The sequence below is a fragment of the Mesoplodon densirostris genome, chromosome 8 (genome assembly GCF_025265405.1).
Source record: "Mesoplodon densirostris isolate mMesDen1 chromosome 8, mMesDen1 primary haplotype, whole genome shotgun sequence".
In the NCBI taxonomy this organism is placed as follows: Eukaryota; Metazoa; Chordata; class Mammalia; order Artiodactyla; family Ziphiidae; genus Mesoplodon; species Mesoplodon densirostris.
The window spans coordinates 12242623-12259758 of NC_082668.1; the positions used below are offsets into that span (position 1 = coordinate 12242623).

The following is a 17136-nucleotide window of genomic DNA, read 5'->3' on the forward strand; positions in this document are numbered from 1 at the left end:
AATGGAAATCCTTTCAGCAATTTTGGTGTGAAACCACCGAAGAGAGATAGAAATTCCATTTCTTTTCTGATATAAAGAACCCAAGATGACAATGCTCTTAAACTGGACTATCAGGACTCAAATCCAGCGCTTCCCACCAGATGGTGCTGCTTCTCTAGCAAGCCCTTCAGGCTTCTGCCTCTCACAAATGCAAGCCTTGCTGCTACTGTCTATACCTTTGAGAGGCCTCCATGGCCCTGCCTGTCCATCACTCAAGAAGCAAACGTCCACACTTCCACAGCACATAACAAATTCCTTGATTGTCTATAAGGGGTTGAATAAAAATCTTTTGAAATTCTAGGCTGTGATCTAGAGGCAGACCAGGAAATAGTTCAAACTTCTGGTTCACAGCCAATCCTTTTTAACTCAGTAGAAACCCTTAAACAAGATGTCTGCTAGTTTTCTTTCACATAACTGCTTCTTGGTGGGTAAACTCAAGATTAAGAGAATTTTTTTCAAGTACTAAGAAAAGATCAAAACAATGTTTCATTTTTAGTTCAACGTCTACTTATATGGTGTAAAATTTAATTAGAACTATTTTAAGTAATAACATGAGAGAAAAAGTGATTAAAAGGGTGATGATTTCAACACTTTTCATTTAGAAAGGCTTCCTTTTTTTTTTTTTTTTTTTTTTTTTTTTTTTGCGGTACACGGGCCTCTCACTGCTGTGGCCTCTCCGGTTGCGGAGCACAGGCTCCAGATACGCAGGCTCAGAGGCCATGGCTCACGGGCCCAGCCGCTCCGCAGCATGTGGGATCTTTCCGGACCGGGGCACGAACCCGTGTCCCCTGCATCAGCAGGCGGACTCTCAACCACTGCGCCACCTTTTATGAAAAATAACATCTTACCAAAGAGATAAGGTAGAGCCACACATTTTAAGTTAGGGATTGCTTTGGGCAATAATGAGAACCACTAAAATGCATGCATTATCAAGTGAGCTATCTCTATGGGAGACAGGCTTAATCTCACTGGGAACTCTGGGAGCTTGCCTAGATATGCCTCAGCATTAACTGCCAAAGGGCCGGGGTCTGCCTTAACTCCCTGTCACGTGTGACTTGCCACAGCAGGAAAAGTGAGCATCAGGGGGTCAGAGAAAACACTCAGGTGAAGAACCGCAGGGGCTGGAGGCTGGGAGTCCACCAGGGCACACTTAAGGACATGGGGATGCGGACAGCGTCCTGACAGCACCGCCAGCATCACTCCCTGACCCGAGACACACTCCCTCCTCGTCCTCCCAACCCATTCACTTTCTCCCCAACCTTCAAAGGCCAGCTCCTGACTTGCAGCCTTAATGTCGGGTTCCCTGACCACATCCCTGCTCATCGACCTCCACAATGCCTTCCACATGTACTGTCCACCAGTGCCAACAGGATGTCACCAGAGGCCTTCTATCATCTCTACCAAACTGTGTTTTCTGGGTACCTTGGGGTTTGAGAGCACATGCTCTGGAGTCTAAACTTGTCCCAATGACTGGCTTTAGCGTTAAGAGCTGTGTTAACTTGTGCAAGTCACTTAACCTAAGCCTCAGTTTCCTGCTATGAAAATGGAATAGTAATAATAGCTAAATCTGATCTTAGAATTCTTGTAAGGATTAAATGACTGAAAACACCAAGTGAGGGGCTTCCCTGGTGACGCAGTGGTTAAGAATCAACCTGCCAATGTAGGGGACACGGGTTCAGCTCTTGGTCTAGGAAGATCCCACACGTCATGGAGCAACTAAGCCTGTGCACCACAACTACTGAGCCTGCGCTCTAGAGCCTGCGAACCACAACTACTGAAGCCCGCGTGCCTAGAGCCCGTGCTCCGCAACAAGAGAAGCCACGGCAATGAGAAGTCCATGCACCACAAAAAAGAGTAGCCCCTACTCGCTGCAACTAGACCCAACACAGCAACAAAGACCCAACACAGCCAAAATATAATAAATTTAAAACAAACAAACAAAAAACACCAAGTGCTTAGAATAATGCCAAGCACACAGTAAACACATTAAATCTCAGCTATTGTTTTAATGAAACAGAAATACTCATTTGCTACTGATTTAAAGTTTTCCTCAATACAGGTGAAATAAAAAAGTCAAATCATTGGCTAAAGTTACACACTTATATAGTACTAGTTCATCTTTGGTAGTACTGTTCTCAAACTTTACACGTGTGCCATTAGCTGACAAAGTTAATTCATATATGGGGACCCACACAATGAAGGCCGTCCCAGTGGTCCAGCCCATGTCACAAGTCTAACCCTAAGTCAGCCTGCCTTTATGGGAACTGCCTCACTGTCCAGGAAACCTAACGCCAATCACCATCCTCCAGCTCAGCTTACCCTGGAAAGGAGGACCTGCTGGCCTCAAAAGGAAACCCCCCACCCCCTAGCCAACCACACCCTGTTTTGTCCGTTGCCTTTTCTAACATTCTATAAAACTCACTCTGGCCCAAAATCCCCTGGGAAGAATGCTCCACTGCTTGTGAGGCGCTCTGCTTCCCCAATCTATGGACTGCTTTCCTTTGAATAAAGGATATCAAACTCATTACTAAATCGTTTTAGTTTTGTCATCTGGCATATCCCATTCAATCCTCTGAACTTCATGAGGCAGGTATTATTTCCTCATTTTACAGATGAGTGGGGATTTTAACCAAGATAATCTGGCTCCGGAGCCCTTGTTCTTTTTTTTTTTTTTTTTTTTTTTTTTTAGTTTCTGCTTTATAACAAAGTGAATCAGTCATACATGTACATCTGTTCCCACATCCCTTCCCTCATGCATCTCCCTCCCTCCCACCCTCCCCATCCCACCCCTCCAGGCAGTCACAAAGCACCGAGCTGATCTCCCTGTGCTCTGCGGCTGCTTCCCACTATCTATCTACCTTACGTTTGGTAGTGTATATATGTCCATGCCTCTCTTTCGCTTTGTCACAGCTTATCCTTCCCCCTCCCCATATCCTCAAGTCCATTCTCAAGTAGGTCTGTGTCTTTATTCCCCTTTTACCCCTAGGTTCTTCATGACATTTTTTTTTAATTCCATATATATGTGTTAGCATATGGTATTTGTCTTTCTCTTTCTGACTTACTTCACTCTGTATGACAGACTCTAGGTCTATCCACCTCATTACAAATAGCTCAATTTCGTTTCTTTTTATGGCTGAGTAATATTCCATTGTATATATGTGCCACACCTTCTTTATCCATTCATCCGATGATGGACACTTAGGTTGTTTCCAGCTCCGGGCTATTGTGAATAGAGCTGCAATGAACATTTTAGTACATGTCTCTTTTTGAATTATGGTTTTCTCAGGGTATATGCCTAGTAGTGGGATTGCTGGGTCATATGGTAGTTCTATTTTTAGTTTTTTAAGGAACCTCCATACTGTTCTCCATAGTGGCTGTACCAATTCACATTCCCACCAGCAGTGCAAGAGTGTTCCCTTTTCTCCACACCCTCTCCAGCATTTATTGTTTCTAGATTTCTTGATGATGGCCATTCTGACTGGTGTGAGATGATATCTCATTGTAGTTTTGATTTGCATTTCTCTAATGATTAATGATGTTGAGCATTCTTTCATGTGTTTGTTGGCAGTCTGTATATTTTCTTTGGAGAAATGCCTATTTAAGTCTTCTGCCCATTTTTGGATTGGGTTGTTTGTTTTTTTGCTATTGAGCTGCATGAGCTGTTTATAAATTTTGGAGATTAATCCTTTGTCAGTTGCTTCATTTGCAAATATTTTCTCCCATTCTGAGGGTTGTCTTTTGGTCTTGTTTATGGTTTCCTTTGCTGTGCAAAAGCTTTGAAGTTTCATTAGGTCCCATTTGTTTATCTTTGTTTTTATTTCCATTTCTCTAGGAGGTGGGTCCAAAAGGATCTTGCTGTGATTTATGTCATAGAGTGTTCTGCCTATGTTTTCCTCTAAGAGTTTGATAGCTTCTGGCCTTACATTTAGGTCTTTAATCCATTTTGAGCTTATTTTTGTGTATGGTGTTAGGGAATGATCTAATCTCATACTTTTACATGTCCCTGTCCAGTTTTCCCAGCACCACTTATTGAAGAGGCTGTCCTTTCTCCACTGTACATTCCTGCCTCCTTTATCAAAGATAAGTTGACCATATGTGCGTGGGTTTATCTCTGGGCTTTCTATCCTGTTCCATTGATCTATCTTTCTGTTTTTGTGCCAGTACCACACTGTCTTGATTACTGTAGCTTTGTAGTATAGTCTGAAGTCAGGGAGCCTGATTCCTCCAGCTCCGTTTTTCGTTCTCAAGAATGCTTTGGCTATTCAGGGTCTTTTGTTTTTCCAAACAAAATTTGAAATTTTTTGTTCTAGTTCTGTGAAAAATGCCAGTGGTAGTTTGATAGGGATTGCATTGAATCTGTAGCCTTGTTCTTAAAATGAAGTTGTGAGTCAGGTCTGTCTGCAGAAAAGCTGTGAGTTTTCAACTCTCAAGACAGCCTACGCTCATACTCCAGTCGTTTGTCAAAACTACTGTTAAAGTGTTCCAACGAGTTACTGCCGTCAGTGGTTCAGTTCCAGCTAAGCTGACTGTAGGGTAGCAGAATGTGCAACACCAAATATGCCACTTGGCATAAGGATTACCTTGAGCTGAATGCAATTAAGAAAAAGCAGATACAACTAAAGCTCTCTGCTTCCCCCCATCCGCTTAAAAGCAGGACATGAATTTGTGAAGGTGTTCCCCCCTCCCCCTACCAGGTATGACAAAAGTTAATCACCAGAGATAACCTTACAACTGGCTCCAAAAACATCTACACAACAAACTTTACTAACTAGCCCTAATCTTCCATTAGTTCCCCCACTTAGTTGCCTTCCTACCATTTGCTGCCCTAGAAACTCAAAGTCCTTTTCCTTTGCCTTGTCACTTCTCTAAAAATGTATTGTTCAGGCTTCCCTGGTGGCTCAGTGGTTAAGAATCTGCCTGCCAATGCAGGGGACACGGGTTCGAGCCCTGGTCCAGGAATATCCCACATGCCGTGGAGCAGCTAAGCCCATGTGCCACAACTACTGAGCCTGTGCTCTAGAGCCCGTGCTCTAGAATCCGCAAGCCACAACTACTGAGCCTATGTGCCACAACTGCTGAAGCCCGTGCGCTTAGAGCCTGTGCTCCGAAACAAGAGAAGCCACCGCAATGAGAAGCCCGCGCACTGCAATGAAGAGCAGCCCCCGCTCACCACAACTAGAGCAGGTCTGTGTGGAGCAACGAAGACCCAACACAGCCAAAAAAAAAAAAGTATTGTTCTTTTGTTAAGATGCTATATAAGTCCAAGTTCTAACCATCTCTTTGAGTTACTCATCACTGGGCACTGTGTGCACGATCCTGGGCTGTGATTCTCAAAATGAGTCTGTATCTCCAGATTTGGGTGTAATAGTTTGCCCTGTGACCTCAATTCTCTGATGGATCTAAGAAAAGTCACTGATTTTCAGTTTGTTCAGGGTTCTTCTTGTTGTGAGGACAGGGGTGATGACCTCCAGGCTCTTTACATGTCAGAGGTGAAACAGGAAGTCACTCCTTCGGTCTTTTAATAAGAGATATGACACTTCAACCACCAGAAGAATTAGGAAAGACATTATTTGAGCATAAAGAATTGTCTTTCCTAAGAAAGTGCAGTTGGTGACTTCCATTAAACACACCAAAATGTATATGCATTTTGAAATATTTCAAATGTAGAAAATCTCAGAACATAAAACTTTTTTTTTTTTGTGGTACGCAGGCCTCTCACTCTTGTGGCCTCTCCCATTGTGGAGCACAGGCTCCGGACACGCAGGCTCAGCGGCCATGGCCCACGGGCCTAGTCGCTCCGTGGCATGTGGGATCTTCCCGGACCGGGGCACAAACCCGTGTCCCCTGCATCAGCAGGTGGACTCTCAACCACTGCGCCACCAGGGAAGCCCCATAAAACTTTTACTCTACCAAATGTAATTGTTTCTTGATACAATTTAACTTGTAGATCTATATTTAAGAGAGTAGTACAAAGTAATGTTCAAATACCCAGCTTCTTTTGGTAACTGTTATCACAGTCATAGCTTAAAAAACAACAACAAAAATCTGTTTTTAAAATCAAATTAAAAACAAAAAAAGTAACAATAATCCAAATGTCACTTTTCTCATTTGGGGATATAACCTATACAAATAGAGAAGCTGAGGAACAAAAGCCCCTTTCGTTCTCTGACTTTTTCCCACCAGGACCAGGCATCTGCCTGGCAAGAACTCTGGAAAGAAAGGGATGTGGCTGGGGGATGTGAAGTGTGCCCTGCTTGGCATGCTTTCACCCCCAGGCCCTATCCTGCAAAGTAAGGTTTAATCTGAGAAGGAAGCCACAGAGAGGCAAAAACATCTTTTCTACCTTTTAAGAATTACTGGTATAAAGGAACACTTTCCCAACTTTTAGCCCTGTGTTTTGCCAAATCTCCAAATGCTGCATGGTCAGATCACGTCACTTTGCCTTTGAAGAATGACTTTTGCAGAAACGCACCTTCATATTATCCGAGGCCTTGACATAGGTCTCACTCAGCCAAGGGACTGCCACAGGGTAATCATTTTCACACTGCTGTAAAACACTGTTCCGACTTACTGTTCCTTGTGCAAAATCCCATCAGCGCTAGAAAAACTTAATTTCACCTAATAAACACGTATGCTTTCTTCTGTTGAGAGCTACTCAGCCATTTGGTTGCTAATTTTTCCCCCTTTACTACTAACTTCTGTCTTAAGTCATTTCTAGAACCGACACTACCTGGAAATGGGCAAATAATGTACAAATATGTGCCAATATAAAAAATGTTAAGTTAATTCAATTCAGAGAAGCTTCCTCACCTGCACCAGACTTTCAAAGAAAGTAATTAAAAGGAGGAAACGTATTTTAAAGAGAGGAAATAGCATGCATGTGCTGCTAGCACAGAGATAGGAAATATGTGAAATATGCTTAGGGAAGTTTAAGTTCATTAGGCCGATCAGTTCTGCTATAGTGCTTGTTTTGAAACAAGCAAATTTGTTCAAATGCAACCAATATATATCAAGGAACAATTTGAGCACGATGCAAATTTTGCACCTGATTGTGTGCAATTTCATCAGCAACAAGCCCTAGGTGAAGGCGGGAAAGTGCACCCAGCTAAAGTAAGCTGCATAGAAATTCACCAAATGTACACATTTGCACACCTCAAACATCTACCAGCTACCTCAGTTCGCTGAGTATTTTATGAGTTACACCCATCCACATCTGCAATCATGACTTGACATCCAATCTGGATAACCCTTCTTCCACCACTTGACAATAATTCACAAGCTGTAATCCTTTTGACAATCGCTTCTGAAAGCAAAGTTCAGGACTTTTTGAAGGTGAAGTGTCATATTTCTTATGTACTTCTGCATTTCTTAATCATTTAACAGGTGTAAAATCTTGTTGCCATTTTATTAGGTTCCTATCTTTTTTTTTGTAATGTGTCACTGACAACGTTTTTGAGTGTTTTGCTCCTAACACCCTTTGCACCACAAGCTCTATGGTTTTTATTGTGTGATTTTGCATAGTATGGTGATTTTAGGAATGCCTATGTCACTTCTGGCAGAGCTGACTCTTCCTATAGTCTAAAGCATGTGGGAGGGAGGACAGCCTGAACCCAGGGATTGCTGCTCATTAGCCATTGTTATCCCACATCCACTTTGTGCTTTATTCCTACCATCCCATTCTTTAACCAAAATCACCCAAGTTAGAGGCTCTCATCACTCAAATATTTAGACACTACATTCTCTGAACTTTCTTGGGTAAATGAGAATAAAAGGGAAAAATTCTCTTTCAACCTAGCAAATATGCCCACTATTTTTCCCTTTATGTCTTCTCTACTAAAAGTTGTTTTACCTTCCTTCACATGGAATTTAAAACCAATGTTCATATAATTTTGGCATTTGTTTACTTGACTGTATGTCCTAAATGTGCCAAGGTTTCGTGTCTGGTTATAGTTATTCAAGGACACAGACAACATCTGTGTTTGGTCAGATGCTTTTAGTAAGAGATATCAGTACAATATTCAGTTCGAGTGTAACAATTTCAGCAAAGAAGTAAGGGAAGAATGAAGTAAGGACCCAAGATCAGATGCTCGGACAACACATGAAGCTCAGTAAACCAACTGCATTTACATGCATTGTGCATGTTTCACTTCTAGACAGCATACAAGGTCAAAGTGCTGTCAGTTACAATAAGCTTTCAAACTTCTGGTCAATTACCTGGTTAATAACAAAAGACAAGGCTATGACATCATTACAGTTATAATTAATTTACACAGATCAGCCTCCTGTTAATCAAATACATCTTTAAAAGCATTTAATTATTTTTCACCTAGAAAGCAACACTTAGCTTTGTTAAATGAAAAGCAACCTGGCTGAATTCAACATGAGAGGCTGTCAGACTGCTCTAAGACATAAAGGACAAAAGGCTTCACAGGGCACACTGTGCAATATAGGAGCTACTGCCATACTCACAGCAAACAGAAGCATGAGATGATGGATAACACAACACATTTGAACAGTTTCCAAACATAAAGAAGTTGTCAGGGAACTTGGGGTAAACAGACAGATTCTGGAAAAAGAAACATCACAGTGCTTTTTGTCAAAATGATACACAGGGCTAGCAATATTAACGTTTGCAGTAGAGGACAGTAATCAAGGTCATGGACTTTGGTAAGAGCTCCACAATACGCCAGCCATGTGACCTTAGGAAAGTTATTTAACTACTGGTTCCTCACCTGTACAAGGAGATAATGCGGCCATATTTGGTGTTGTGAGGATTAAATGAGATTATATATATAAAATCATAAATTGGGAAATGATACTGTTTTAATGCATATCGATACATAAATTAAAATAAGGCTTAAGATTAAAAAATTTAAATAGCTTTAAAGTGTCTTTATAACTTAGTAACCAATTAGCATTTTTCTGGGCTATGATCCTACATTTTTAAATTGCATCATGTGATTCAATTACACATACATTTAAAAAACCAGTATGATGGGCATTGGAACAGTGGAAGGCACATGAAAATAGAAACGATTTTTTTAACTAAGACAAATTTTGCAATAAAATCTCAAATCAGAGTTTTTGTCAACATTATCTTTAAATTACCATTACATTTGAGAATTTAATGAGCCTCCGTTTTAGGATTAAAAAAACTATATGTCAGATGGAAAAATTTTTTATCTTCCCTCCTTTTTAAAGGGTTATAGTCTTAACAGAAATGATTAGATTATCTTTATACGTGAAAAATGAAATACTGGATTTTGTATATAATCTTGACTTTTGCTCCACAGTGAGGTGAATTAGTGCCAACTCCAATTCTGATCCATCACTGCTTATGATTTCCAATATCAATCATAAGCTGGTTCCTTCTCTCATGGACTACAAGTTTTAGTTTAACGAGGGCTCATTAAAGTTCTCCAACTGACAGCCCTGCAGACGTAGGCGCTTAAACCAGGAGGCACATAGGGAGCAGTAAGGCCAGCATCCCACCATCACTCTCTTCAAGAAGATTTAAGTGATTCTATTCTCAGGTTCGCTCCACACCAGATTTCTGTTTGTCTACCTAAAGTCAATGAAAAAGTGATAGCCATAACCTCATTTAAATTAACTCATGTAAGAAATGTTAGTGAACTATTTATGTAACTTGAAATCCTCCCAACACAAGAGCTAAAGAGGGGAGAAGCAAGCCAGACTTCAGAGCTGTTCACGTTCCACAAGCGCACAGGACGTCCACTAATTACCAGGTGGTGGAGACAGCTTGGGGTTTGTTTTCTTTCTTTTTCTCTGCCCAGCATTAACACCTCATTCTTTCAGTAACAGGTAAGAGACACCTCTCACTACCATTGGATGTGGTCCTGGTGGGGGGCGACCAGAAATCCAGGATGCCTTTCCTACACTGATTCAAGGGTAACAGTGACCAAGACTGGAATAATAACTCTCTTCCTGGAATCTAACACTTTTGCAGAGACACAAAGACCAACAACTTCTGGATCTGATACTCAGAACATTAACTTAAAGAATTTTCCAGATCTATCAAAGTCTACCCAAGCCTCAAGAGCTCACCTAGCTGCAGTCCTGTGTGGTTTGGTTTTTCTGTAGATTTTCTGAGCTTATCCATATACTTCCAATAAACCTCTTGTTCTTGAATAAGTTATCTGGATAACTTAGTTAACTTAATTTCTGTTGTTTGTAGTCAAAGAACCCTACACAGATACTAGGGAATTTGCCAAGGGCTGGCAGCAGATCCTAGTTTATTTCAAGCATCATCAACTCTCATTTTTCAGAGTACATACAACACTCTAGCTAATAGGAGAACCAAAACGTGGAGGGTATACGAACAGCATCTCAAAGGTCTGCCACAGGCTGAACATCTAGAAAGCAAAAAGGTCCCTTATTAATACAAAATTAACATTCCTTGGAAAGAGAAAGAGGAAGCCCTGAATACTTCCGTGTGAAGGAACTTCTACTACACGGGCAGCACACACAATATTTATTCCTACATCTGTTCAAACTCAGCATCACAACTGACTCATTAAAATACACATCCCTGAAAATTTCTGGTATCTGTAATATAAAAAAACATAGCAAAATTTCTTTAACAGTGTTGCCCAAGGGACTTTCCTCGAGGGAAAAAATTCCAAAATTAGAAGTGGCTGCCAACACACACACTCACTCACTCACACACACACACACACACACACACACACCCTTATATATTATTTATATAAAACTGAAGTCATTGTAATATGTATCTAAATTTCATTCATACTATCCTGATATTGTGACTTTGGATTAAAAATGCATAAGCGGGCTTCCCTGGTGGCGCAGTGGTTGAGAGTCCGCCTGCCGATGCAGGGGACACGCGTTCGTGCCCCGGTCCGGGAAGATCCCACATGCCGCGGAGCGGCTGGGCCCGTGAGCCATGGCCGCTGAGCCCGCGCGCCCGGAGTCTGTGCTCCGCAACGGGAGAGGCCACAGCAGTGAGAGGCCCGCGTACCGCAAAGAAGAAAAAAAAAATGCATAAGCAAGTGAACACTGTGGAGAAACAGCTGTTGGTGTAATGACAACATTCCTGGATCTGAAGCTAGATATGGGGTCAAGTCTGGATGCCATCGCTTACTAGTACGTGGTCTTGGGCAAATCCCATAATCAATCCTGCTGAGCTTTGGTTTCCTTATCCATGGATGATGAAAACTCCACTTACTTCCTGGAGTCATCGGGAAGAATAAATGAAATAGCATATTATGTAAAAGCACACAGCACATCCCCAAAGTTTGTTTTCCATTCTCCCTTCCACTCCATAAACTAATGAGCCTTTTGCCCCCATGGAACTAGACTTTATTGCTTTATAATTATGATGCTCATGTAACAATGTCCAAGAAACAAGATGGTAAATAATACCAACATGCAAACCTAAATGTACACATTGTTAGTTGGCTACCAGCTTGATCCCAAAGGGCTCTTGAACACTATCTATTGCTTCCCAGAAATTTGATACATTTTCTCTTCTGAATGCAGCCAGAATTATCCATGGGCTTTGAAATATCACCATCATGATGTTACACAGAGCAGCTGGTTGATTGAAAGTGACTCCCCCTCCCCCATGCCCCAGCTGTCACCAGGAAACCCTCAATGTGTGAAAAAGGACAATGTGATATTACTACTATCGCTATTAAAAACAATCTAGCAAATACTTAGCATTTGAAATTGTTTTTCTTATGAAAGCTCACTATTAACTAAAAATTAACTCTTTAAGAAAAACCCTTTACCATATAAATGCAAACCAGCTGCTTTCATACAACAAAATACTAAAGGACAGTAAACACAAGTAATATATTTCCATTGACTCCTTGTTTCTTTTTCCTTGAGTCATTTGTAATGCTAAACAACAGCCAGTTAAAATATTAAAGTTTTAACCGTGGTAACAGCTGTCACAGCTTAGAGGGATTAAAAAAAAAAAAAAACTTAGATGATTTCTCAAAAAATGTGGATAGATTCCTCCCTATTTTTATATAATATGGGTCAGATTGAAGGCTGGATTTTTAAAAAAAAAATAATCTCTCACTTCTCTACATGAGAAACTATACATATGTCTGACACTGCTAATAACCCTGGGAGTTGTCTTCAGAATAAGTTTGTGGATCCCACTCAGGAATTCTCAACATCTGACTTTTTAGGTACAGCTCGTCACCTGAGGATTTCTACCCCACAGATGAAGGGTTTCACACCCTGTCACACGGACTCCTTGAAGTGTCACTGCAGGAGGCTCAGGATGAGCACCAGCAGGCAGGGCCTATGCCCTTCAACCCCTCTTCTCTTAAAACCTCTCAGCTCCTGAGCTTTACAGGTAAGATGCTGCTAAAGAGGGTCCCCTGCTAAAAAATCTGAGGCCCCCTGCTTAGATGACTAGAGCTACAGCATAAAAGGCAATCTATCTTTCTAAGGAATTTCTATCTTTGTAATGGTTTTTTAAAAGAATTTTTACATACACATGCATTTACCTAATTTTACTTAAATGTATAGATTATTTATCCCTACCTCCATAGTATAATACATTGCCAAGTAAACGAAATTATGACCTAGTATGGCACCTTTCAAGTAGTTTCCATGCTCACATATTCATACGCACTATATACAGAAATACATGAGATTTTTTTTATCATTTTTTAAAATGGAACATAAAACTCTTCACTTTCCTATCATTAAGCGTCCATATTGAAAAATAATGATTTCAGAGCTATAATAGCATTTTCTTATTCTTTGGTGCATGTCTTCAGTGATGTCTCATCTCCTGTAACAAAGTGCCCCCTTCTGTGGCTGACTGTCCCCATTAACTAACTGTAGATACTTAAACAGTAATCACCCGCTGACCTTGACCTTCCAGTAAACACTCAAAAACAATTTATGAAAGTTGCTCTGTTATGCTGATAGAACTGAAAATGGTGTCTTTCTACCAGGTTTAGAGTTTTAACTTTCTCCAAAGTGATTGCTTTCTCTCATTCACAATACTGTGAAAGCTCTTCAGCATTTTGCTTAAAAAGAAAAGCAGCACAGTCAAGTAATTAATAAAATTACCTCATTTATAAAAATATTATGAGGAAATGAATGAGATCAAGCTAGGTTTGAGGTAATAACTACCTTTTCTCCCCTGTCCAACATGTACCAGTTACTGAGCCTCTCGGCGTAACAGACATGCTTTCCACTTGATTTCATTTTATTCACTGTCCTGAGGTAGTAACACACCACGAGTCCTACTCTGTAGGAGAGGAAGTTCAGGCTGGGAGGGTGTTAACTTGTCTACTGGACACAATCAGTATGTAGCAGAGGTGGGGTTCAAAGCAGGGTCTGCCTGACCCAAAACCACCGCTAAAGATCAGCCTCTCTGACACAGAGAACAAGAAAAATGGGGCCTTTGAAAAGTGAATACTTCATGATGGGACAGTGTTAATTTAGCATTAACAAAATTATTTATAGGGGCAGATATCTAAACTGACTCATAGTTATCTGAAAACTCACCCACAATACCCAGGAGCCACGGTGTGGCCTCGGGAGCAGTGGACTCTAATCAAAGTGACCTGTTGTTTCAGCCATGGTGCTACAGACTCTTCTCAACATCACAATGAGTCTAGGCTTTAGGTCAGCTGCTTCAAATCCCGAATATTTCTCTTTATCCCCCCAAAACCGACCACCTGAAAAGGGGAAGGAAAAAGCTGTAACGCTGCAGCTGACATTCTGTAAAAACAGCAGATGGAGGGCACATCTAACTTAATACCTGTGATACTTCCAGAAAACAGAGGTAAGTAGATATGATGAGAACTTCTTTGCTATCATGGAGCTGTACGACACATGGGAAAAAAAGGACAGAAACATCTTCAGTCTTGTCTCTCGTTTCCAAGTCACTGCTCTATAATACTTCTCAACTCTACAGCTAAGGCTGATCTCTGATCAGTTATCCACTCTACTTTCTTTACCAAATTCTGGGTCAAAAGGAGGTACAATGAAGCTGAAAAAACCAAAAGGCCAAAGAATTAAAAACTGCTCTTAAACACAATGACTACTGCGGTTCTTAAAAATACTACAGCATTGGTATTAACTGAATATCCTACATTCGACAGCCTCAATCGTATACAATATAATGAGAATCCATAAAAATAAACTGCCCTCTAAGCAGCAGAGAGGCACAATATTTGTGCACTACAACTCACATCTAAATCAAGGAAGAATCTTTTCAGCACAATCTATGTACTTATTTTAGACAGTTCTAACAAGTTCCTTAATAACATCTCATCTTTGTTTTCCACCTGTATTAAACTCTTTTCCTGCATTTTTACACTTCAGCCCTATGAAGTAACCTTTAACTAACTTGTCCCAGGTCCTACACCTAAGAAAGGCTTCACCTGGATTCACATTCCATTCTGTGACTTCACAATGGCTGTTCTTTATCACTATGGCCAGTAATTCTCAAGCTTTAGCACACAGGTGCCTTGGGATTAATTCGAAGTCTTGTTAAAATAGATTTCTGATTCACTAAATCTGGGGTAAGACTCCTAAATTTGCATTTCCAACAAGTTCCCCGCTGACGTTGATGCTGGTAGTCCTGGGAAAATTTGGGAACCCAATGCACTGCCTTCTTCTAAGATTATGTGCTTTCCCAAGCCCTGCCACACCAGCAGCAAATTAGAAGTTTCTAGATTTAAAGGTTATTAGAACAGCAAAAAGTGGCATATAAATGTGAGACATAAGACAGATTTTTAAGGAGCAATTCCAAAGGAAAAAAAAAAAGAGCAAAGTCCAGCTGTCACTGCAAAGGGACCAACCCATCTCGATGACTCAGTCATGACTATGCAATAATTTATTTTGACAGTAACACTGAGTTTATGCTCGGTTTGGAAAATCATATAAGCATGTGATCCGTTTTTGAAAAGGTTTTTAAGGCCTGGACAGAAAAGCATTAAATACACTTAGTGTATTTCCTGTCTCGTATTAGGAGAAATACCACTACTTAGATTAGGATTAGGACTGTGTTTGCCACACACTTGTTATTGAGAAACAGAGTTACTCTTCCAAGAGAAACTGAAACTGCAAGCTGTCGCTGATGCAACGTTCCTTTAAACCAACACACCGCGCCTCCCAGGGCCAACGCCATCCACCCAGGGCCTGGACACGTCGTTCCCTGTGCGATCGGCCTCAAGCAGAGACGGGAGTGAAGATGAAGAGACCCCCTTTAGACTCCCTCCGGGAAACTCCCTCCCCGTTCTCGGACCTGTTGAGAGCTCCCACGAAGCGGAGGCTGCGCCTCCAACCCCGCCCCCGCCCGACCCCAAGGAAGCCCACGGCCTCCCGCAGCCCCCGCCGCCGCCGCCGCCGCCGCCACCGCCGCCAGCGCCAGCGGCCCTGAGAACAGGCGAGAGACGCGGCGCACAACGGACAACGGCAGCGGCGCCGAACAGACGCGGAAACTCACGCTCTATACGGCCCGCCTGCGTCCCCACGTCTTCGCGACCACGTGCGTCATCACGCACGGGCGCCCGCCCCCGGACGCTCCAGGTCCCAGCGGCTTGAGGGGCGGGGTGAGAGCGTGGTTGATTTCGCGACGCAGCTCTCACGGCCCCCGTCGGGCGTGGGGAGGGCCGTAAAGCGGGGCGGGCGGGCGGCGGCGCATGCTCAGTTGCGCGCGTCCTCGCTTTTTTTTCCCTGCGGGCTGGCCTCTAGGACCGCGTGCGGTGGCAGTGGCTTGGAGGAGGCTCGACGGGGAAGGGACCGCGGCCGAGCGCGGTGTGGAGGGCTTGTACTTTCTACTCGTCCTCCAAGCTCCGAGTGACACCTAGATAATAATATTACTTCTGCCATAAGTAACTATTGGCTGCCCACCACGGGTAAAGCAAGGCCTGGCCTACATTCGAGGGACCGGACGCGGGCTGGAGATGCGGCGACTGGGCCCCGTGGCGACTGAGAAAGTGCCCTACCGGGCCCCAGCCCTGCCGCAGCCTCAGGACCTGCTGCGTGCAGGAGTCACATACTACCTGTGAAGTGGATGGCGGAAGAGACAGAAATCTTCATGAGTTATCAGACGGCTGGAGAGCGGGCCATCACCTATCTCAGGGCGGAACCCGCGGTTACAAAGCAGGCCAGCAAAACAAGGTCGTGGGTGTACATTTCACAACCCAAAGTCTCAGTCTGAGGCTGCATTTCTATGTCTGTCTGTCCATTTAAGGCTATAGGTGTTAAGTATTTCTGTTAACCTATCATTTGATGCAATTTTAATTATGGGTCTCTTTCTGCTCTGGAACAGGTTTTATGTTGGGTTGTAGGAGTCAGGTTAAGTTAAATGCTGTATTTCATGCCATATGAGAAAACTATCTTATTTGGTATGGAATTTTCTAATAACTAGGGGGAAGATGCGTCTTTTCCAAGGATAAAATCAAGTGCAGGTGGTTTTATGCTGCTCTGTATTTATTGGAAGTTGTGACAGCTGTGTTTAGATAGTCTACTTAAACAAAAACTGCCTAAATCAGAAGAGTTTTGACTATCTTTTGTTATTGTGTATTGCAAGAATTCTTCATGGAAATGTTTATTATGGAGTTTGGAATTTAAGTGAAGATTTGGCTCACGTGCAGGGTATATAACAGACGTTCAAGTGATAAAGAAGAATCTTAGCAATTTGCAACTGTGTTCCTTGAGCCTTACAAGTTATCCCTTTCTTCTGAAAACAATACGCCAATCAGAAAGTTTGGCTGACAATGAGAAACTGCATTTCTGGAAATAGAAATTCAACTGAAGGGTGGAGGTGAATTGCCAATAGAAGTATTTTGTGTGTTTCCCTAGAAAAAATAAAAGTAATTTCTCAAAAAGAAGGGATTCCCTTTTATCCTGATCCATGATATTATGCATCAGTTTAATTAATGCTAATCCTTATCTTCCATTCTCTAACACCATTTACACCTTTCTATAATTGCATCATTTTTCTTGTCCTTATATGAATATATCAAATACAGACGTGATTTTAAGGGAGCCACAAATCAAGAAGTCTCAATACAGTAATCTCATAAAAATGTCTTTATATATGGGGATTAAGAGTATACGTAGGCAATTTTA

General features: G+C 42.0%; 1 protein-coding gene across 5 annotated transcripts in view; it reads right to left on the reverse strand.

Moving 5' to 3' along the window:
* Window positions 1-15638, reverse strand: part of RHBDD1 (rhomboid domain containing 1) — a 118758-nt gene extending 103120 nt beyond the window's left edge. For all 5 annotated transcript variants that reach the window (XM_060106349.1, XM_060106351.1, XM_060106350.1 and 2 more), the window contains exon 1: window positions 15506-15638. The gene's annotated coding sequence lies outside the window, so the exon portion shown is untranslated. The remainder of the gene's footprint in view (window positions 1-15505) is intronic.
* Between the last annotated feature and the right edge of the window lie 1498 nt (window positions 15639-17136).